Source organism: Trachemys scripta, chromosome 4 (assembly GCF_013100865.1).
Source record: "Trachemys scripta elegans isolate TJP31775 chromosome 4, CAS_Tse_1.0, whole genome shotgun sequence".
NCBI classification, from domain to species: Eukaryota; Metazoa; Chordata; order Testudines; family Emydidae; genus Trachemys; species Trachemys scripta.
In genome coordinates, this window is record NC_048301.1 from 18947448 (window position 1) to 18970435 (window position 22988).

At 43.2% G+C, this 22988-nt stretch overlaps 1 long non-coding RNA gene across 1 annotated transcript in view; it reads right to left on the reverse strand.

Moving 5' to 3' along the window:
• LOC117876762 overlaps positions 1 to 22753 on the reverse strand; it is a 28745-nt gene extending 5992 nt beyond the window's left edge. The window contains exons 1-5 of the long non-coding RNA XR_004645540.1: positions 22617 to 22753; positions 14327 to 14427; positions 13133 to 13292; positions 9129 to 9252; positions 5819 to 5845 (exon numbers count right to left, since the gene is read on the reverse strand). This is a non-coding gene — a long non-coding RNA (uncharacterized LOC117876762). The remainder of the gene's footprint in view (positions 1 to 5818; positions 5846 to 9128; positions 9253 to 13132; positions 13293 to 14326; positions 14428 to 22616) is intronic.
• Positions 22754 to 22988: the final 235 nt, after the last annotated feature.

Genomic DNA, 22988 nt, shown 5'->3' on the forward strand with positions numbered 1-22988 from the left:
TTTCTTCTCCTTCTCTATGTCTGGTATGTGGTGTTTCTTTCTTACACAGGCCCCAGCTCCTGCATTTGCTATATCAGTCCCCAGCAAACTCCTTGGTTCACATAGTTAAACTTCTACTCAAGCCTTGCCATGTGCCTGTGTTCTGGGTGAGTCTGTTGTTTCTGGTTCCATAAAGGAGCTCATTTGTTTTTTACACTTATCCTGAGTGACAAGCGCTTGGTACACCCACCAGTTTAATCTCACCCATAACTTTTCCATGGTATATCCTATCACTACCATGATGACAGCCCAGGGATTAATGGGTGCATAACCCCCTTATGTCCAACCAGTTGGGGGCCATTGGGCATAATCTCCTTCCTTCCAACCAATTGGGGGCTAATAAGGGAGAGGTGGCATTACAACATCCCTATCCCACTGGAAGATACACTCAGGAGGAATTCTCCACTGGCCAGTTAAGCTGGCACTACAGCAACTTTGCGCCACTAGTCTAAGGGCGAGGATCTGGCATCAAGTGTCTAGGGTTCCCAGACTTCTGAGGACAGGTGCTTCTCATTGCTTAAGAGACCCGTGCAATAGGTTTGTACTGTGCTTCTGTGCCTTATCCTAACTGGAGGAATAGGCTGCCATAAAAAAGATGGAGAAAAGTTGTTCTCTCTTGCCACAGAGGACAGGACAAGAGGCAATGGGTTCAAACTATAGCATAGCAGATTTAGGTTAAATCTCAGGAAAAACTGCCCAGTTGTAAGAAGAGTAGGACAATGGAGCAAACTAGCTAGAGGAGAAGAAGCTTCTTCATTGGAGGCTTTAAAAAGGAGGCTGGATAACCATCTGTCTGGGATGGTTTAGACACAACGAATCCTGCATTTTGGCATTACGACCCTTGCAGTCCTTTTTAACCATATGGCTCTATGATTCTAGAGAGCAGCACAACAAAGTGGGAAGGAATTGTACATGCTCCCTGCTGCAGCATGGGTCAGTGCAGTGTATGCAGGTCATGCTGTGTATGGGGGAAGGTTATCAGCAGCAAAAGGAAACTGGGAACACAGACACGGGCAGTGATTAAAGTAGATCAAAACAAGAGGGGGATCTGGCCAGTTCTGTTGGGTGGCGTCACAGGTGTTGACATTAGGTGCAAGATCCTCAGCTGTTGTAATTTGGTGCAGCTACCTTGAATGCAAGGATTGTTACTATTCTATGTGTCGGCATTTCTGTGGTGGGCATCTGAGTGAACTCTGCCAGCCTGACAAGCTGAGACTTGCAACGCCCCAGTGGATCAGAGAAGGGCCAGCCTCATGATACAGGCAAAGAAACAGGCACACCAGGATTAGAGCTAACTATAGAGTCTCCTTTGAGTAAGGGGCAATGCATAGGGTACTTCCCGGCTCCACCCCACTTCTCTAGGATAGGAGTAAGTTACTTCACACCCTCTCCTGGAACAGCTCATTACTCCCTGGTCATCTACTGTGGATGGCAGGTTGTGGGGGCTGTCTTGCTACTTCCCATCCCTTTCCCTGACTCCCCTGATCATTTGTTAATGACAGGGAGTATGGGGGTCTCCTCATTGCAGCTGGAGCAACAGAGTAAGCCAGAGGGCACGCTATTCCTAGCTTGTTCTCTGCACTGAAGTAACAAAAGCTTATATGTAGCAACTAAATTAGGTTTATTTAAAGATTACAGCACTCTAATGACAGAAATCAGGGCCTGGTGTCCACTGCAGCCTGCCGCTCACCTGGTTGTATTCCTGCAGCCCAGAGCCCCATCCTTCACTATCGAAGGTGACCCCTTTCGGCCCCTGCAGCCACACTCCATATCCTACCACAACAGCAGCTGCACCAGACTCCCTCTCCTTTCCTTGCCCAGCCGAGTAAGGGTTGGGGCAATCTAGTCACACAGGAAGCCTGTGATATATCTCCACTCTCTTAATTCCCAGGCTTGTGTTTAGCCACACACCATCCTTCTTTTACCCCTAAACGGCACGTGTGAGCTATTTCTGAGAGTGTAATGGCTGCTCTGTTGGTCTGCATGGTCATTGCAGAGTCAGTATTATTTTATAAAGCACTCTGAGTATTAAATGTGCTCTCAAACCAAATTCATGCCTGAATAAAAAGCGAGAGTGTGCAACTATTTGCCTGGCATATGCACATAATCAATAAGAAGATAAAAATGTGGTGTGTATTGTTATGGGTAAAGGACTGACATTAGCTGTAGCGTATTTAAATTAGCTTCTATTACCAACCCTGGAATACATAGCAGTCAATTAAGCTGTCATACAGATGTACATAAAGGAAGGTAAAAGTCATAAAATCAAGCAACAAGCACATAATAATGTATCAAAAAGTGTGTGGGGAGAAGGTAGAATGTTAATAGCAATCATTTGAAAGCTCACCAGAAGCCAAATCGATGCTCTATAATAGAGTTGGGTGAATTATTTGCAGCAAATAATTTCTTCATTTGAATGTAGCCCTTCTTTCTGCTTGTAGATTATCTGTGAATAGGCTTCGATTTTTATAAATTTGTCTGTTATTTGGAATTATTCTACAAAAGGTTTATGTGAACATATTTTAGCCTGTGGATTGCTCACCAGCTCTTTCCAGTGAAACTATGTGCTGTTCGATATTTCCAATGTGTGATTTGTTTCTCGCATCACCTGATATTGTTCCTCTTTCTTAATTGGGTGACAGACTTCAATAAAAAGGTCACAGTTAGTCTTATAGTAGTGAAAATGATTTGGGAACTGATTGTGTGAATTGAGAATCACATTTTGATTCAGGCCTTTTTATTCCCTCTCCTCTGACGTTCTTGCAGAGGGTTTATAAATCACACAAATGTTACTGACAGGTTTCAGAGTAACAGCCGTGTTAGTCTGTATCCGCAAAAAGAAGAACAGGAGTACTTGTGGCACCTTAGAGACTAACAAATTTATTAGAGCATAAGCTGTCTGCCTGGTTTACAAGGGATTCACACTTCAGATATAAATGTAGATATTCGTTAGTCCCCAGTCATGGGGGAAATGCTCACTCCCTGCTTATAAAGTTTCAATGAGGGAACAGAAAAAATTACATGTGAGGATATGTCTGTACTTTGAGCTGGGGGAGTAATTCCCTGCTCAAGAAGGCATACCCATGTGCTTGAACTAGTGTGCTAAAGATAAAGCGTTGCGACAAGGACATGTGAAGTGGGAAGGGCTACGCTCCGAGATGCTAGGCATGTACTCAGGTCAGCTAGCCTTTCCTCCTGTTCACTCTATTTGTAGCATGCTAGGCTCAATTAGAGCTAGTGCTGGTATGTTTTCTGTAGCTGGGAATAAACACCACCAGCTTGAAGTAGAGCCAGACCCTGAGCTCAACAATCAGATCCTATGAATAATGAACAGTGCACAGGTATAGTGGAAGTGAATCCTGATAATTGAAAACAACCTTCAGGCTTAACTATGTTTGTTGTACAATTGCAAATAAATTCTTTAAAAAAAATCAGTCTGCTCATGTCTAATTTGGAAACAGAAAAAAGGGCTAAATTCTTGAACTGGTTGGTGAAATTTCAAAGGAATTGTTTTCCCTCAGAATATGTAGTTCAGTTTAAATCAAAAAGCTTGGTGAAAATGGGTACATTTTTCCAGAATTTTGTTGTTAAAAATGAAAAAAAGAAAGTTCTTTTTGGAATGAAATGTTTCAATTTTTTGTTTTGAAATTAAATTCTCATTTCAAAATATTTTATTTTGTATTATTATCATCTAGTGTAGTACAAGAGAAAAATAATTTTAAGGTGGAATTTGACAACTAGACATTCTGAGTTTGTTAAAACACAACATTTCGAACAACTCAAAATGAATTTTTTTTCCTGAAATTTTCCATCATGGAGAATTATGTAATTTTCAGTTTTCACTGCAATTTGTAACCAAACCAGATTTCAAAATTGAAAAATCCTTTGTGAATTGGAACTTCCATCCTCCACACAGCTCTATTAAACCCATCAGCTGAACTGTTTGTTACAAATAGCATACTCAGCTCCAGGGCCTTTAATAATAAAGAGGCAGTTGGTCTGTGACAGAGGTACAAGACTGGCTCACAAGAGCTCAGGGTTCAATTCCTGGCTTTGACACAGATGTTCAGCGTGACTGTGGGCAAATCACTCCTAACCAGCTCAGCTGATTTAGACCAGCTGAGGATCTGATGCAGCATGTCTGAGTCTCAGGTCCTCGTCTGTAAAATGGGGATAATAATACTTCCTTTCTTCTCCCTTTTTTCTAACTTATCTATTTAGACCGTTGGCTCTTCAGAACAGGAAGATCTCTAACTATGTATGTGTACAGCACCTGGCACAATGGGTCCCAATTAGGGTTGCCAACTTTCTAATTTCACAAAACTGAACATCCTTGCCCTGCCCCCTTCCCAACCCCCTGCCCCCTCCCTTCTCTGAGGCCCCGCTCCTACTCGCTCCATCCCCCCTCCTTCTGTTGGTGGCTCTCCCCCACCCTCACTTGCTCATTTTCACCAGACTGGGACAGGGGTCTTGGGCTGCAGGAGGGGGTGTGGGCTCTGGAGTGGGGCCAGAAATGAGGGGTTCAGAGTGTGTGTGTGGGGTGCAGGAGGGGGCTCAGGCCTGAGGCAGGGGGGTGGGATGTGTGAGGGGGTGCGGGCTCTGGCTGGGGGTGCGGGCCCTGGGGTGGGACCAGGGATGTGGGTGTGGGCTCCGAGAGGGAGTTTGGGTATGGGAGGGAGCTCAGGGCTGGGGCAGGAGCTTGGGATGTGCGAGGGGGGGTGCAGGCTCCAGCTGGGGTGCAGACTCTGAAGTGGAACCAGGGATGAGGGGTTTGGGGTGCAGGAGGGGGTTCAGGCCTGGAGCAAGGGGTTGGAGTCTGGGAGGGGTGCAGGCTCTGGCTGGCACTTACCTTGGGGGGCTTCCTGGAAGTGGCAACATGTCCCTCCAGCTCCTAGGTGGAGGCGTGGCCAGGCGGCTCTGTATGGTGTGTGCTCACTGCCTCCACCCACAGGCGCAACCCCCGCAGCTCCCATTGGCTGCGGTTCCTGGCCAATGGAAGCTGCGGAGCTTGCGCTTGGGATGGGGGCAGCACATGGAGCCCCCCGGCCATCCCTCTGCCTAGGAGCCGAGGGACATGTCACCGCTTCCGGGGAGCTGCACGGAGCTGGGTAGGGAGCCTGCCAGCCCCGCCAATGAGACTTTTAATGGCCCGGTCTGCAGTGCTGACTGGAGCCACCAGGGTCCCTTTTTGACCAGGCGTTCCGATTGAAAACCAGACTCCTGGCAACCCTAGTCCCAGTTTTGGTTTTGGGAGGGCCTCCAGATCTTCCTGTAATATAGTCAATAACACTTGCACCAGATTTGTTGGAGTGTTTCTGCAACTTTTGTTTGCCTTGAATATTCTTGCACACACAAGAAGAGAAAACAGATTATTTTAATTATTTCCTCCACATCACCACTGTGTTAATGAACTGCATATTCACCACGGGTAGAAGTCAGCCGAGAGAACTACAGCTTAGCTTACGGGGGCTTCACTTCCCTATCTCAGTGAAAAACCTGGACCCATTTTATTGCCATAAAATGTATTAATTATGTTTAAATTAAACTTGGCTCCAGGGACTGAATTTTTGTTTCCTCTATTTGTCTTACCTTCTGTTGGTTTAAAATACTGGAGCAGAACTGATCACCTATTGTGCTTCATGCACACACAAAAACACTGACAGCATGAAACAATTCCTATTCATGGAGTATCGCTGCACAATTAATCGCAGCAGCAGGTAGGCAATCTCAGGTTAGTGCCAGGGACGGCCCACAGTTATAATGTAAAACTTCAACTTACCAACTCTGTAGTCCCAGCAGGAAATGTCTAGAAAAGAGAATGAAAATGTTCTTACACGCTAACAAAGGCTGCCTCAGGGTAGCAGAGTGAAATAGGAGCTAGGAGGCCTGATGAGAATCTGGGCCCTCTGGCCCACTAAGTGAAAGTTGCTACCTAAAATGGCAAATGTGAAAAGGTAGAAGCATTTCAGGAAGAAATGGAAAACAGTGATGGAGCAGGAATGTAAGATCCAGAGACTGCTGCAGTTGTGATTGGGATGAGAGGTTTCGTAGCTGTTGCCAAGAAGGAACGCCTCATCTGAATCATTTCCAGCATGAGAATGAGACAGACCAGCAGGCTGAGGTAGGAAGTTAAGTTTAAAACAAACACTATTGTAACATGGATTCCTCATCTAACAATATCCCGGAACCATGCCTATTTGGCAGGGACAGCTCGAGTACAACCCAGCAAGAAAATACAGAGAATGGAAAAATGTCAGTGGCGCCAACAAGCTTTCTCTTACCAGCCTCTAACTGAATTGTATTAATAGCACTGTATGGACAAACAGCAAGGGAGGCTTAATCACAGGCTGTTTGCAATAAAGAAAATTAGTTATGGCTCTTGAAATGAAAGACTGGGGCTGATTCTCCTCTCAGTTACACTTCATTGTGAGTCAGGAGTAATACGATGGGTTAGTTTGCAGCAAGGGAGATTTAGGTTAGATATCAGGGAAAACCTTCCAACAATAGGGATAGTTAAGCCCTGGACCAGGTTACCTATGGGGTTGTGGAATCCCTGACAGAACAGAATAAACAAACACCTGTCAGGGATGGGCTAGGTATACTTAATCCTGTCTCAGAGCAGGGAGGATAGACTAGAATCAGTGGTTCTCAAACTTTTGTACTGGTGACCCCTTTTACGTAGAAAGCCTCTGAGTGCAACCCCCCTTTATAAATTAAAAACACTTTAAATATAATTAACACCATTCTAAATGCTGGAGGCAAAGTGGGGTTTGGAGTGGAGGCTGACAGCTCGCGACCCTCCATGTAATAATCTTGCGACACCCCTGAAGGATCCTGACCCCCAGTTTGAGAACCCCTGGACTAGATAACCTCTTGAGGTTCCTTCTAGTCCTACATTTCTAGGATTCAGTGGAAACCAGCATAAGCAATGATATTTACAAATTCATGGATGACAGGAGAGGTCCTGGAAGATTGGAGAAGGGCTAATGTAGTGTCCATCTTTAAAAAGGAGGGAAAGGAGGAGCTGGGGAACTATAGATCAGTCAGTCTAACTTTGATACCTGGGAAGCTACTAGAGCATGTATAAAATATTCAATTTGTGAATACCTGGAGGATGAAAGGGTAATTGCTAGTAGCCAGCATTGATTTACCAACAACAAATCATGCCAAGCCAGCTTGATTTCCTTCTTTGGTAGGGCAACTGGTCTGGTGGACAGGGGGAAGCGGTGGACATAATATACCTGGACTTCAGCAAGACTTTTGACACAGTTCCACATGACATTCTGATAAGTAAGCTGGAGAAATGCCGGGTTGTCAGAACTTCCATTAAGTGGACACATAATTGGTTAGCAATTGCAAACAAAGAGTAATTATTAATGGAATGATGTCAGATTGGAGGGAGGTCTCAAGTGGGGCTCTACAGGGATCTGTTTGGAGTCCAGTGTTGTTTAACATCATTATTAATGACTTGGATGTAGGTAGAGAGAGCATAGTGATCAGATTTGCCAGAGGACACAAAGCTGCTGGGGGGGGGATTGTCAACAATTTGGAGGGTAGAGCTAAAATTCAGAGGAATCTTGATAAATTGGAGAACTGGGCTATGGACAACAAAATGAAATTTAATAAAGACAAATGTAAGGTGCTACACTTAGGGAAGAAAAAACAAATGCACAAATATAGAATGAGGGAAAGCTGGTTTAACAGCAGCACGTCTGGGAGTTGTGGTGGATTACAACCTCAACATGAGTCTGCAATGAGATAATGTTGCAAAAAAAAAGCAAATGCAATTTTAGGTTGTATTAACAGAGGCATAGCATGCAAGTCACAGGAGGTGACAGTACCATTCTACTCAGCATGGGTTAGGTCTCAGCTGGAATAATGTGTTCAGTTTTGGTCACCAATGTATAGAAAGGATGTAGAGAAACTGGAAATGATCCAGAGGTGAGCGACAAAGATGATCAAAGGGATGGAATGCAAGCCATACAAACAAAGGCTGAAAGAACTGGATATGTTTACTTTGGAAAAGAGGAGATTAAGGGGGAACATGATAGTGGTCTTCAAATACTTGAAATGCTGCCATAAAAATGGAGAACAGTTTTCTCTTGTCACAGATGGCAGAACAAGAGGCAACGGATTCAAACTACAGCATAGCAGATTTAGAATAAATCTCAGGAAAAAATTCCTAACCGTAAGAACAGTAGGACAATGGAACAAACGGCCTAGGGAGGTTGTGGAAGCTCCTTCACTGGAGGTTTTCAAAAGGAGGTTGGAAAGCCATCTGTCTTTAGACACAACAAACCCTGCATTTTGGCAGGGGGTTAGACTTTCTGGTCCCTTCTAACCATGTGGGTCTATGGTTCTAAATGAGATGAGAATCAGATCCTTTAGAATTCCATTCCACACCTCCCAACTTGCACTAGAGAGAGATACTTGTCACTGTTGATATGGACATAAATGCTCAGAGTGAGATGGGGAAGAATAATTTCTCCTCAGACATGTGTTAAGCATGCAAGTGGACATCCACAGAACTTAGGGTCAACTTACTGGATCCTTTCATGTGCCAAATTCTGAATGACTAGAAAGCCCTACAGATAATGTGATCCTGGCCAAAGCCCATTGAAGTCCCAGGCTAAATCCCTTTTGCTTCAGAGTGACATAAATAGCACATAAATCTGTCCTAAAGGGTCACCACCTCCATCCCTGGTCCACAAAGGGGGTATTCTGGGATGGGATGAGATGGGGTAAAAAGGGACATGACCAGAACCTACTGCTCTGTCAATCATAAGCTGTTAGAATACTTCTTTAGGGGACTGTTCCAGGAGGTCAGTGAAAATAGCTCTGTGGTTGTTTTAACTTGTGCCAGGGCCTATTTTGCCACTAGGGAAGGCAGAAAGGTGGATCACAGCCACCTGTGCTGAAGAGTGAGCTGAAGGACTGTGCCCCAAGAAACTGGCCCAATTTACACAGATAACACAATGAATAATGGTAACAGACATTGGTGAGGAGGGGGGTCTGAAAAGATGTGGAAACACTGGAAAGAGAATGCCACTCTTGGGAGAATATAAATAATTTTAATATCTTAAACATACCATATCCAGTGATCTCTGGCTCACGAAATCGAACCCTTCTCTCTGCTTTTCGCTTTTCGCTCACAGCTTGGTTCACGGGTGGCCTTTTCCTCAGTATCGAAGGCGGACATTTACTACAATTCGTCTAGATAATTGATCAAAGCACAAAATACCATTGTTCAAACTGGAGCAATGCCTTTTGAATGAAGCTCTGAACTTTCTTTGGCTATATAGTATTTATATGGTGTCCTTCAAAAGACATGATCTGAAACACACTTGTTGCGACATTGTTTACACTCAGATCATTGCAGTATTTACAGTGAAGTAACGCTGCACTTCCTTTCAGAGTCATAGATCTAGAGTTCACTATCAAACTTGTCATCACCAGAAGGAATGACAGAACAGAACTTGGTTAAAACATAAAAATGCAAGAATTGCTATTTTTGGAACAAACTGATTTAATTCAAAAAGGGATTTTTCTTAATCTGAAAGTACAAGGTGCTTAAAAAAGCCGCAGCGTCCTAATAGGATAGAAAAACACAAACACGATATCAAATATATGCATCTTATTATAGGGGTGTCTTTCAAACTATTCTTCCAAGTTAAGCAGCTGCATGGTGGATGAGCACATATCATTGTAGCAACTGATATGACACACTAGTTTCATGTTTGTGCATCATCCTGATGTGTATGTTATGGTAACTCATATGCTTCTTAAAACTTAGATATACTTATATTGTCTTTCTCACTTTTGCTTGAAAACAACATTCAATCTTAGATCATAGAATCAGATTACTGTGGATCCTGTGGGCAAACGACAAACAAACAAAATAAAATAAAAATCCCAGTTTCCTCTTAAAAATGCACTTTATCATGATGTGGTCAAAGTCTATAAGTGAGTCCCAGGCAGATGAGTTAAGAATTGTGCACTGCACACATGCACCCAGCGAAAGTGGGCGAAGCAGATGTACCAGTCTATATTTTGACAAGGCCTAACTGTGGTGATGGGAGTTTTCCGTGCTACATTATTACTTTGTGATCGAAATCCAGTGATGAGGATAAATATATTTGCTCACATGTGTCCATCCTTCCTCCCTTGAGAACCTGCTGGGCACGGTGAAGGTAGCGCCTACCACAATGGGCTCCTGGTCTATGACTAGGGCTCTTAGGGTCTATGGTAACACTAATAAATATAATATTGGTTGATGCTGTTTCCACTTTGTAGCCTCCCTTTCCTGTTTAATCACTTTGGCCCCTCCATTTTATGTTCCTTTCATCCCCATCAACCAACTCTGTTCTATGCCCTCTTCTTTCCCTAGTTTAATCTTTCTACCCCTCACTGCCTGTTTCTTCTGCCCATTCACACAGATCAAATGCCTCTCACCCCCACAAGCACACACACATATCAGGTTGCAGACACTGGGTTAAGACATACTACATCATGTGCAGTGCTGTGTGCCAGCTAACTCTGTCTCCCAAAGTAGAGAGGACATGTATCACACCAGGCTTCACTGGCTTCCACTTCAATCAAAATCCCATATCAACAAATGGAAAAACACACATACAGAGTTTGCCAACATATATGGGTAGAGTTCAGCATCCCTGTCCAAACTGCACAGGTCAGGGGAACGATGTTCATGTGGAATGATTCTTTTTGGGGTTAGAAAGGAGGAAAAAAGGGCTATAAACTTGCCACCAAATCTTGCCACCAAGTCTTTAATCAGGCCTAACTCAGGTCTTTAAGCATTTAAGCGCATATTTAATTCCCTGTGATGTCAGGAGGACTTGTGCGGAAGGGCTTCAGTCAAGGGGATTAATACTTGAGTAAGGTCTATGATTGGACACCAGGGTGCTCATTTATAATTCCGGACATGAATCTACCCTTGGATCATACCAGGATCTAGGGAAAAGTCCTATTCACATCATTGGGAGGGAATAATAAAATAAGGGGTCATGATCTGAAAGGGCTAAAGATAAAATGTAGAAGTGTTACCTAGAGAAGATCCTTCTCATAGGCTCATAGGAATCACCATATCAGATCAGACTAGTGGTCCATCTAGTTCAATAGCCTGACTGTGACAGTGGCCACTACCGGATGCTTCTGAGGAAGATGCAAGAAATCCAGCAGTAGGAATAATCTTCACATAGGGGAAAATCTCACAGATTCATAAGTGTTAAGACCAGAAGGAACAAGCATGATATGCAGGAAGTCAGACTGGATGATCATAATGGTCTCCCTCCTGCATAACATAGGCCATAGAGCCTCACCTAGCAATTCCTGCATAAAGCCTATAACTTCTGTTTGAGCTACAGCCTCTCTTTCAGAAAAGTATCAAGACTTGATTTAAAGACTTCAAATGATCTAGATTCCACATCATCTCTAGGTAAGTTGTTCCAATAGTTTTCTTTCCACCCTTCATTTGTCAGACTGACTTAAGTCCTGAAGCATGAAGGTTCATAGGTATTTTCCAAAATTCTTGAGGTTTCCCCCCCACAATCTTTTCTATTATAACCGTGCATGTTCTTGGTGACTATATAAATGTCCAGTCCTTTCTCTGGAATCTTTCTGAGCAAATGGCCTCAGAGATATATCACAGCAATGAGTTCCACTGACTAGATATGAATATGAAAAAGTATTTCCTTTTATCAGTTTTAAACTTGCTGCCCTTACGCTTCATTGCATGGTCTCCAAGAGAACCACCAGCAGGTGAATAGATATGCAGGAAAAGTGGCTGGAGTAGGTAATAAGTGAATTTAAGATAAGTATGGACATATCCAACAATTCTACTTAGTGCTATTATTGGATAGGCAACTGAAAAGTGAGGCTTTTCTGCTAAGGGGAAAGGAGTTAGATGGATTAGATCACAGACAAATGTCTCTGCGTCCATGCATGTAAATAAGGCTGTGTTTTTCATAATGATTGTTGCATTTCTATGATTATTTTGGGCTTTCTTTTTAGAAACCATTCCCAATCTCAAACTCTTGCAAATAGCTCAGCTCTTAATCTTCCTTCTGTTGATAATATGTGGGTGAAAGTCATCACGAAATGATATAGCTGTGGTGGGATCACATCTATCTCTCTCCAATACAGTTATGCCCTCACGTTACACGTTTCACAAATTAGATCCATTATTATAGTAATAAAGTGGGATTTTAACATTAGAATTTTCTACAGAAATTATAATAAAATCATTGATAGAATTTTAGTTGGGAAGAGATGTGATTCACTCTCAAAGGGGCTTTCACAGCCCCTTGTCAAACAGTGAAGGCCAGTCATCATTAAATATACATTTTTCCATCAAAAACCCCAGTGCTGATCATTGAAATATGATATTTTATTGTTTTACTGCATAAATAGCACAAGCAAAGCTTATTGTTTTGTTTTCCCGGGGCTATTTATCCATGATGGCATGCCTACCTATTCTGCTTTTCTGCTCTTCCATAGGACTTGGTGAAATCCCCACAAAGCAATGCTCCTTAGACCTGGGGCTAATTTATTACTGAGTGGGATGAGTGGGCTTAGTTCTGCTCTCAGTTACACTGTTTTGATAACGAATCTCAGCAGGGGAGAATGGGGCATATGTTGTCCTCTTGTTACCCACCTCACCAACTGGGAGAAGAAGAGCAGCCTCTGTGGAGCTGCTACTCGCCTTCCTGCACATTGTAGCAGGCAAGGAAATGGACAGAGTCTTGGCCCTCTCCATCCAATGCACTGGCCAGCATGAATGAGCTGACATACCAGGGGAAGAAATCTGTGCTGGGGCTACGGGTGGTGTTCACATATTTCACTGAAGATAAAGCTCTGTTGACGTACACCACCTGAGGACCTGCCAAATGTCTGCACCATTTATATAACTATAAACCGTGGGCTAAAAGCATGATGGTGTAATGAACTTTGCTTTTCACTTGCAGACAGGAAAGCAGCATTCAAATTAAGGCAGAAGCTAGTTTTTGATGAGCTGGGATTCTCCACTGAAAGCTGATGTAAATACAGCAGTTTGAAGTCACTCAGATACTCGCCTTACCTTCTCTTTCCTGTACATTGGAGAGACCGAAGACTCTTCCTCATGCTGCAGCAGGCTAACAGCTGCCGGGCTTCTAAAACTCTGCCAATCCACTCTCCGATGCCTCTTGCAAGGATTTCACTGTGTCTGGAAGTCCTCAATTGCACTGTGTCAACACATTCTTTAGGGGGGAAATTTCGTTCTTAAAACTGTTCATATAAGACCCTATGCAGGCAGGTTGCTGAGGGCTTCCTGGTTCAAGGGGCCTCAATTACCAGGGACTTCCTTGGGAGATGAAGTTACCCAGGAGCTCCCCAGAGACCCTCAGCACATCTAAGGATCTAGTTTGTAGGATTTTTACATGGAATTTTAACAGATGCCCAAATCAGTATGAAGCCATATGGCTAGGCTCTGACTTGAGGCACAGCCCTGAACAAGGAATGGTGCATAAGCTGCATTGTCCCAGAAGTACTAAGTCACAATTCCTCCCTCGGTTCCTCCTTGCCCCAAACGGGTAGTAATTTGCTGCTGGTCTATACCAGCACCCATATGCTGACTAAGCTACTCCGGCCAGCAAGTACAGAGGTGGAGCCAAATATCCACCCATTCCCCACCCACCTGCCCCAGGACAGTAAGAAGCAAGGGAATATCCTCTCTTACCTCTATACCCCTATACTAATGTAGCCTATGTAGATGTGTAAGGGGGGGTATCTTTTATTCCAGCTTATTCTCGTGCACAGATGCATAGGTCAAGCCGCAATCTAGCCCTAGACATTAGAACTAATGATTTCTTTCCCCATGAAAAAATTCAGTGAAAACAAAATTCTTTTCATTATTTACAAAATTTGTTGTTGTTTTTGGGGAGGGGGTCTTCAAAAAAGTTAAAACTAAACATGTTTTGGTTTTCAGTAAATGAAAACTGACAGTTTTAGGTTGGGGGGGGGGGAAGGTTTTAAAGTCCTCAAAAAATGAAAAAGCAATAACCAGTTTGACACCCTCACCCCCAAATTTTAACAAAAAGAAATTTTATTGGCAACAATAAAACAACAATTTACTTGAAAAGCCATTGTTCATTTAAAAAAAAATAGTATGGTTGCAAAATTGCCAATCAGCTCTAAGAAAGGATTATTTAAAATTGCCACTCTAACTATTCACCTTTAGATGCTTATAACATTGACAGCAATAGTTGTAAATGTTTGAATAAGCAGTGGTTACCTTAGCCCTCGCATTCCAGCATGAAAAAATGCTATAAGCTCAAACTTCATAACAGCGACTGATCCATTCCTGCTAAGTGTTTCTGATTGCAGATTAGTCACCTAAAATTGCATATACATTAAGAATCAAACAGAGTTTAATTTATGATATGAAGGATTTCATGAAAATAACTTCAGTGAACGCTTAAGGTGGTGCTAAGAGAAGAAGTGAGTGCTACCATAGTGGGATAGATTACTTTGTAAAGATCTGGAGTGTCTTCTCCAACCTCATCATCCTATTTTAAGTTATTTCCTATCAAAGTGGTGATCTCATTTCACTCAACAGATATCAGAAGTAAAGCTGGACAAATAATTACTAATGAATAATTTGTCTGATGAATTTCACCTCTTTTTCACTTTGCTAATTGTCCATGAACAGAGGGTGATTTTTGTAAACATATTCATTATTCAGATATAAACAGTGGATAATTTCTGGGACTAATTCTATGTCTGTAGATTGCTGCAAGTCGTTTGTTGCAAGTATTCAAGAGTCAAAAAAGAACCATGTTTTTAAAACCAAACAAAAATATTGTTAGCCAGTGGTTGAGGACTTAGGCCAAATTCTATAGTGAAGTTTGAATCATTAAAGCCAACACATCCTCCACAAGTTACCATGACTATTTTCTATCTTAAACAGAAGGGAAAACTATGGCACCACAGAGAGCACTGTGTTGGCAAATGCTGGTTTTAAGGGCTTGCAATGTGTATGCAAATGTGTCTTTGCAAGAAAAGGAAGCTTAGGTGTCTGCTCAGCAGAAAAAAATGAACCCCCCCCCCAAACCCTCATGATTGACTTCTCAGTGAATAAACATGAACAGCCTACACAAAAGGACTGACTGCACATACAATACTTTCCTGCAATACCCCAATGGAAGATGTCTAGGAAATAAACATAACACGATAAAACAATTTTACGCTCAGAGGATAGCAGTGTAACTGTATGAACTCTTTTTCCATTTCCTCCAGCAGGAATAAATATTTTAGACAAGCAAAGTACTTTGTAAATGATGCCTTTGTGGGGATTCATCTGGCCTGGTTCAATTATTTCGAAACCTAGCAATTTTCTCATATCATTGAATCTGGTTTTATTGCAAATAGGGTCATAGAAATAGTCACACATTGCGATAATGGACTTAGTTTATCTTAACTATTAACACTTCCAATAGGTTTACACACACGTACATATACAATATTTATGTACATGCACAGTGCATATATATTAATAATGAAGTAACTTTATCTTGAACAATCTGAAAACAAAATCACGTAATAGCATACAGCAAGGGGTGCGGTTGTAACTGGACGCTGCGGATCAGTATAACAAAACAGAAAGGTGATTAATTAGAAGGGAGTCTTCCATATCTCCTCCAACTTCCTGAGTGTCAACCGATCCTTCATTCAGTATTCCACCGTTAGTGGTTCTGTGTACACGCCATTAATAATTTAGCCATGCAGCTGTAGGCAGCGAGATGAGTTTTCGTGATGGTCAAGTGTGATTTTCCACCTTCACGTAATACATCAGAAAAATATTAATTGCCCCAGAGCACTTAATTAACACTGAAAGGTGTACTATCCCTTTTTTGCCTCTGGAGAAACAAATTCACTGCTGAAAGATATCCACACAGCAGGACAACCACACAATGGAATACAGCCTAGCTCTTACTTGTAATTTCTATCAGAAGGGAAGTCCTGCAAAAATCACGTTCTCTGGAAAGAATATGCAACAGGATCATGCATTGTGGGTAGGCCACCTACACTGCAGATCAGAATGGAGAATTTGCCCTGTAACAGGGTATTACCAACTCTATACTGGGGAGGCAAGGGTTAAACAGCTGTTCTGGGCCCAAGGGGCCACACCCCTCACCTTTGCTGAGTATGGTCCCCGTGAAGGGAGCATTTAAAAGGGTTTGACTCAGATCAGTGTGGGCTGACTGCAGAGGAGAGCGGTTGGGTGCAGCAGCCTCCTGCCAGGAAGCCGCCAAGGCTCCATGCCACCAGGATCGAACCTCATAGCAAAGCCTCTGGGAGCTGGCCAACCCTGAGAGTCATCAGGGCCAGGGCCAGCGGGAGAGTTGCCGGGGACAGATCAGAGGGGAATACACGAGGATCCCATGTCTGTTCCATGATGATGCCAGAGGCACTGGAGCAAGGGTAGGCAGTGACCCAGGGAGAGAGCCTGAGTCCAGGATGATGGCTACTGTTTCTAAGGGCCCTGGGTTGGAACCTGGTGGAGTAGGGTAGGTTCAGGTTCCCCTGCTCACCCCCATTCTCACAAGTAGACGATGCTACTCCTGAACCATAGCCGTTAGGTGGAGTGGCCTCTGGATTCTCACCATAGGCAGTACTACCTTGAGCTGTAATGGCCAGAGAAATTGACCCTTGGACTCTTGCCATTAGGCATCACACCTTGGATTACCACCATTAGGTGGTACTGCAGGCCTGGAGCACAGTCAAGCCCTGACATGCCCCTTTAGGATCTGGCAGAAAATAATTTAATTTTTTTAGAAGAGACTGGGCCAAATTCATCCATGGTGTAACTCAATTGACATATAAAGGGGTTTGATCTGACTCCATTTCTTACCACTACCCCTTCTCACTCATGCTTCTTTCTGGGTAGATAGTAAAACTGTGTATTCAGGATGATGTCTAGTACATATATATTAGAATGTCTGTGCCACTGAAACAAACTTTCTTAGCCACAAAATGTTTGGCACATCTATTTGATAATTAAACTCTTGGAATCACAATCAAGCTCTCATTTGTGACCCCCCCAGTGCATTTTGAGATTAAAATGTCCCATAAACCTTTAGATTTATTTCACTTGATGTTTTCCCCTCCATTCAGTTTATCCTGCCACTGGGATCTAAAATGTAAAGTATGTATTGATTAAAAAAGAGTTACCAAGTAATCAAATGCTAATATCTGCTCTCTGCTCATTGCTTCCACATCGGTCAGTCCTCCTGATCTGAATGTTGCAGCTGAACAGAGCTTAAACCTGGCTGGAGAGGGCATTCAGAGTGACCTTTCATCTCTCAGTTGGCATACATTAGGGGTTATTTTAGTGTTAAAGTAATCTCTCTTTAAAGAATCCTGGATTGTTGTTAACTGCAGTAGTACTATAAGCAATCTTACTAAACAGAATGATCTCGCTGCCAGCAGGTAGATGGCTGACTTGAGATAAAATAAGAGGAGACAAAGAGCATGAAAAGAAAAACCTTGGAAATAGCAAATATACTTGTCATAGAAATGTAGGGCTGGAAGGGACTTGAGAGGTCACCAAATCCAACCCTCTGCGGTGAGGCAGGACCAAGTAAACCTAGACCATCCCTGACAGGTAACTGTCTAATCTGTTCTTAAAAACCTCCAATGATGGGGATTCCACAACCTCCCTTGGAAACCTATTCCAGAGTTTAACTACCCTTATTTTCCCCCTAATATCTCACCTAAAATCTCCCTTGCTGCAGATTAAGCCCATTATTTCTTGCCCTACCTTCACTGTACACTGTCCTCTTTATAAACAGCCCTTACCATACTTGAAGACTATTATCAGGTCCCTGCCCTTAGTCTTCTTTCTCAAGACTAAGCATGCCCAGTTTTTTAACCTTTCCACACAGGTGAGGTTTTGTTGCTCTCCTCTGGACTCGCCCCAATTTGTCCACATCTTTCCTAAAGTGTGGCACCCGCAACTGGACACAACGCTCCAGCTGAGGTCTCCCCAGCACCAAGTAGAGTAGGACAATTACTGCCTTAAATATGACACTCCTTTAAATACACATTAGAATGGATGGAGTGTATTATTTTAAGGGAGTTCAAGTTGAGTGGCAATTGCTTTTTAGTCTTTGTTTTATAAAATTAATTTCCTCACAGAAATTCAGTTTAATTAAAATGCACATTAATATCTTTGCAGGAAATAATCTGAAACAAAGGGATTAAGGTCTTGAGCTAAATCCTGTGGAAATCAAAGGACTCCTATTGACTTCCAAGGACCTTGGATCAGGCCCTAAATGGATCTGAGAAACGTGGAAACCATTAATGCCCAAACTGATTCTACAGATGATAGAGGGCAAGCAATTGGACATGAGAAATATGGAAATAAAAAAGGCCAATGGCATTTTCAGCTGTATAGTCAAAGACATCACAGCATGGGCTGAGTTGATGCTATAACTCTCTATATGGCACTGATGCTGAAACGTGGCATTCAGGTTTGAGCACCTTGTGGAAGAGAGATTAGAGAAGAATAAGACAATGATTAGGGCAATGGAGGGATTGATGTCTGAGAAAGATGGAATGAGTGAAATACATATAACCTGCATAAGAGTGAGGTGCATGTTAACAATCTACAGGCATCTGAATGCTGTACAGACCATGAGTCAAGTTCTGCCCTCACTCAGGGCTGATTTACAATCCTGTGATTCCATTAAAGTTAAGAGTTTTTCTGTATTTACACTGTGGTAACTGAGATGAGAATCTTACCCCCCACAATGGAGAGGGATGACCAGAGTGTCACAGAGGGGTATAACTAGGAGTAATGGGTAACATTTTCAAAATCGCCCATGTGGTTTAGGAGCATGAGTCCCATTCACTTTTCATTTTACCCAACAAGAATAAATTAAGAAAGGGAAATTTTAGGAGCCACATTCAGGAACACTTTCTGGCAGTGAGATGTATAAAACTCTTGAGCAGTCTCCTCTAGGGAATGGTGGAAGCCACGCTGCTAATGGCCTTTAAAACTAGACTAGACTAAACACCAGCAATGCACTGCGTTGGGTGTGTGATGGAGAGGATGAGCTAATATGGCTAGAGGGTTTTTTTGGACAAAATCTCAGATGTTCGCTGACCCTGTGGCAGCACTCTGGCTACCTCGGAATTCCTTGGCAAGGGAAATGTGTAGGTGGCCTCGTTGCAGTCTATCACCCTCAGTTACACCCCATCATGCAGGGGGCATTTCTGAGAGAAATGAGGTGAGGCTGGAACACTACTGTGTTCCACCTACTCACAGCTGTTGAAATAACCCCTTGGAGCAGGGGGCGGCCAGGGAAAAACTGGAGTACTGTTTGTGCCGCTCTAACTTACGCTAAGGGTCAAAGAAACCTAACAGAGCTTCCAAAATAAGGGAGCTGTAGAGGTGGGGTAAACCACTTTTTTTAGGGTGACCAGACAGCAAATGTGAAAAATCGGGATGGGGATGGGGGGTAATAGGAGCCTATATAAGAAAAAGACCCAAAAATCAGGACTGTCCCTATAAAATCGGGACATCTGGTCACCCTACACTTTTTCCTGCTCCTGTGCCAAGCACAGCTTTGCCAGAACTGTGAATCTGGGCCTCTCTAACATCTGTGTTGTTCTGTTCCCACCTAGACAGTCACTAGCACTGGAAAGTGAAAACATGTATTTTTCTTGTGCTACTTTATCATCTACCATATGGCTAATGTCAATGCTGGGAAATAAGACATCGCTTTTCAGTGATAAGAAGTCGTGTTAGCTTTCCTGACGGACACCTGCTGTTCCAAAGCAAAGAGCGGTTCCTGTGGGAACCTGCGTGACTGATTTCCAGGAGAGTTACCTTATGTTTGACTGAGATAAATTTCTACCAAGAAACCCTTTTGGGCTATGCTTTCAAGAGATCAAATTAACGGTGTGCACTGAGGGTCCAATTCTGCGAGGGCTCCACAGGCAGGGAGTTGTGTGTGTAACACTGGCAGGATCAGGCCCCTGCTATGTTAGTCGATGTAACTGATTTGATCTGCTTCATTTGGCAATAAACCAATTTGCACACATGGGTTGGACCAAATGCTGTTCTTAGTTACACCCAGGCAATTCTCCTGAAGCCAGTGGAAATTTGTGAAGGTGTGAGAGCAGAATTTGGCTCTCTACATTCAAGTGAACTCCTGAAGCTTCATGCAACATATTTTCATGGACAAAATATGATCAGTTCCAAAAGTGAGGTGGAAAGTTACTTTCCAGACAAGGGGCATGATCCCTCATTATCTTTTCTTTAAAATCTTCTGCAATATGATGGAAACTGACTGATTGCAATGCTGAAACCCTGCTCGGGGTGCACTCTTGTGCCAAGTGGCTAAAGGGTGTCTCTGCAGTTTCATTTGCTATACTATGGAACCTCCCAAAAGTAGTTGTCCTTGCTCCTTTCCTCTCACTTGGTTATTATCACTGATCAACTACTAGCATTTTAAGAATGGGCTATCTCAAAAGCTTTCTATCTCAGCAATACACATAACATTCCCTGGATGAGATACCTCTTCCCCTCAACACTCAAAATATCCATCAGTTCCACACTCTCCTATTTCCTCCTTTAAATCTATGAATTCCATACTCTTTCCCTCCCAAATCCAGCTGCCCCTCTAGATGGACATGTACCCCCACCTTCAAGCCCAGTACCTCTTCACTCATCCTATTTTCCCCTCCCCAGCATCACTGATGCTCTTCTAGGTGACTCCCTAACTTGACAGCTGTTTCTCACAGCAGCAGTAGTGGTGGCAGGTGACTTGTCTGCAGACTCTGTTGGCAGTGGTAAGGGCACACAAGTTGTCTGGCTGTGGGGTTATGTGGGGTGTAGGTCCGTGCTGGCTGTGGGCTAGGTGGTCAAATGGGAACTGACCCCACTTTTGGTTCTTGAGGTGGGCAAGTCTCTCTTGACTGCTGGATGTCTCCATTAGCTAGGGTGGGCGAAAAGCTCTCAGCAGGCTGGTGGGGCAGTGAAACTAGTGAGTAGGAGAAACAGGATTCCCAGATCCAATACTGTACCAGCTCTTCAGACAGTGGGAAGGCAGTGACTAGTATGGGGCAGCCTCAGTGGTTGAATGGAGAACTTATCAATTGCCAGGCCAGTGAAAGGCAAGATGCTCAAAGGACTGTGGGGCCCCAGTGCTCCTTACTGTTGCATCAAAAAGGAGCAGCATTCATTCCTTCCAACACTTATTTCTGACTGGATCATATGTACAGCCACAAAAAGGATGACCACACCCTGTTGGCCATGCCCATGCTCTCAAGAGAGCACTAGGGGCCAACTCGTTGGCTCTGATATCATTCCTTTGTGCCATGGAGTGGTGCAAAGGGACCTTAAATGAGACCGAAAAAGGCTGGGATGAGGGTTCTCCCAGTATAAAGGGCACATCTGGCTTTATTCCACATGCTTCTGTTTGCCAGGAGTTGGGGTAGGAAGGCATTGTGGCAGGAGCAGGAGAGGGCAGGGCAAGACCAGAAAGGGGTGGAGCAAGAGTGCATGGCATTTTGGCCAATCCTCAGCCAGCAAAAGGAACTACTCCAACTGGGATACTATAAAGCAGCCCTTTGGTTGCTCTTAGTTACAAGAGCTCATGTTGACCTCTGGTGGCCCCAAGACCAGTGGAGTGGAAAGGTTTCTGAGGACCAAGTTCCCTTCCACCTCTCAGCTGCACCCAGCACAAGATCTCCATAGCTAAACTTATGGCCCTAGGAGTATATCCTACTGCCCGAGTGTTTTGGTAATAAGTAGCTATCTATTAGAAGACAAACTAGAGAAAAACCCACATGTAAACAAACCCCCCACCATTGAAATCTTTGCTTTAGTTACGCCAAAAATATACCAAGTAAATCGTCTGAGATGCATTTAAAAATAATATTCCTGTATTTATGAGCCCTCACAACTCCCTTTATTCCAAAATATTAACATTTGAGTAAGAATAGCAATTGGACAGTGGGGCACTCTGATTACAGGCAAACGGAGGATAGTTATTGTATTTGGAAATGGCACCGTGATCATGACAGGCAACTTTCCAACAACACACGTTGCTAAACTGCTCAGACTTTTTTTCTGTACAAAGTGTGACACTGGGGGTCTGAAATATTATTAACCCTATTGCTAACATCAACCCTTTGCAAATTGCGATTTAAAGGATGGATTTTACACATTATTTCAGACAGATTAATAAACCCTCGAAACAGTTTTTTACAAGGAAAACAATAATATGTTAGTGTCCATAAACCCTGATAGAGATTGAGACCCTATAGCACTGGCTGCCGTATAAACACAGATAAAGACAGTTCCTTCCCTGGAGAATCTATAAACTAAAGGAGCTATTCTGATTGACACCAACTGAGGAGGTGGCCTTTGGTGTTAATAGAAGACTGAATAATACTGAATAATAAACTAAGAAGCTACCGCATTTTACAGATCCAAGTTAAGCAGCTTTAAGAACAAGATGTTCATTGCAATGACCTATGCAGGCAAGAACACAAAATCTGTTTAGACATACCTGTTGCTCATGATGAAAAGTGTAGGCAGCATCTCATAGTGGCACGTCTAGCTTGGGAGGCCTGCTCAGAAAAATCCTTCATCAGAACAGCAGCTGTCTCCTTCCTTTGTGCAAATTCCTTTAAAGCTGTCAAAGATCCTGTAATCAGACTAGGTCATCAAACCCAGGCCTTATGAGGGCTGGAAATAAGATCCAGAGATGAGCATTCAGCTGCATGGGCAAGGTCTAAAACACTACAGTTTCCATTGAAATTAAAGGAAGGGACTTTAATTGCTGTGAGAGAAAAGCAAAGCCATAACTGGAAGAGCCCGAAATCTTTCAAGATGCCTCCTGAAATGATGCCAGCTGCAAGGCAGGAATCTATGTGCCACC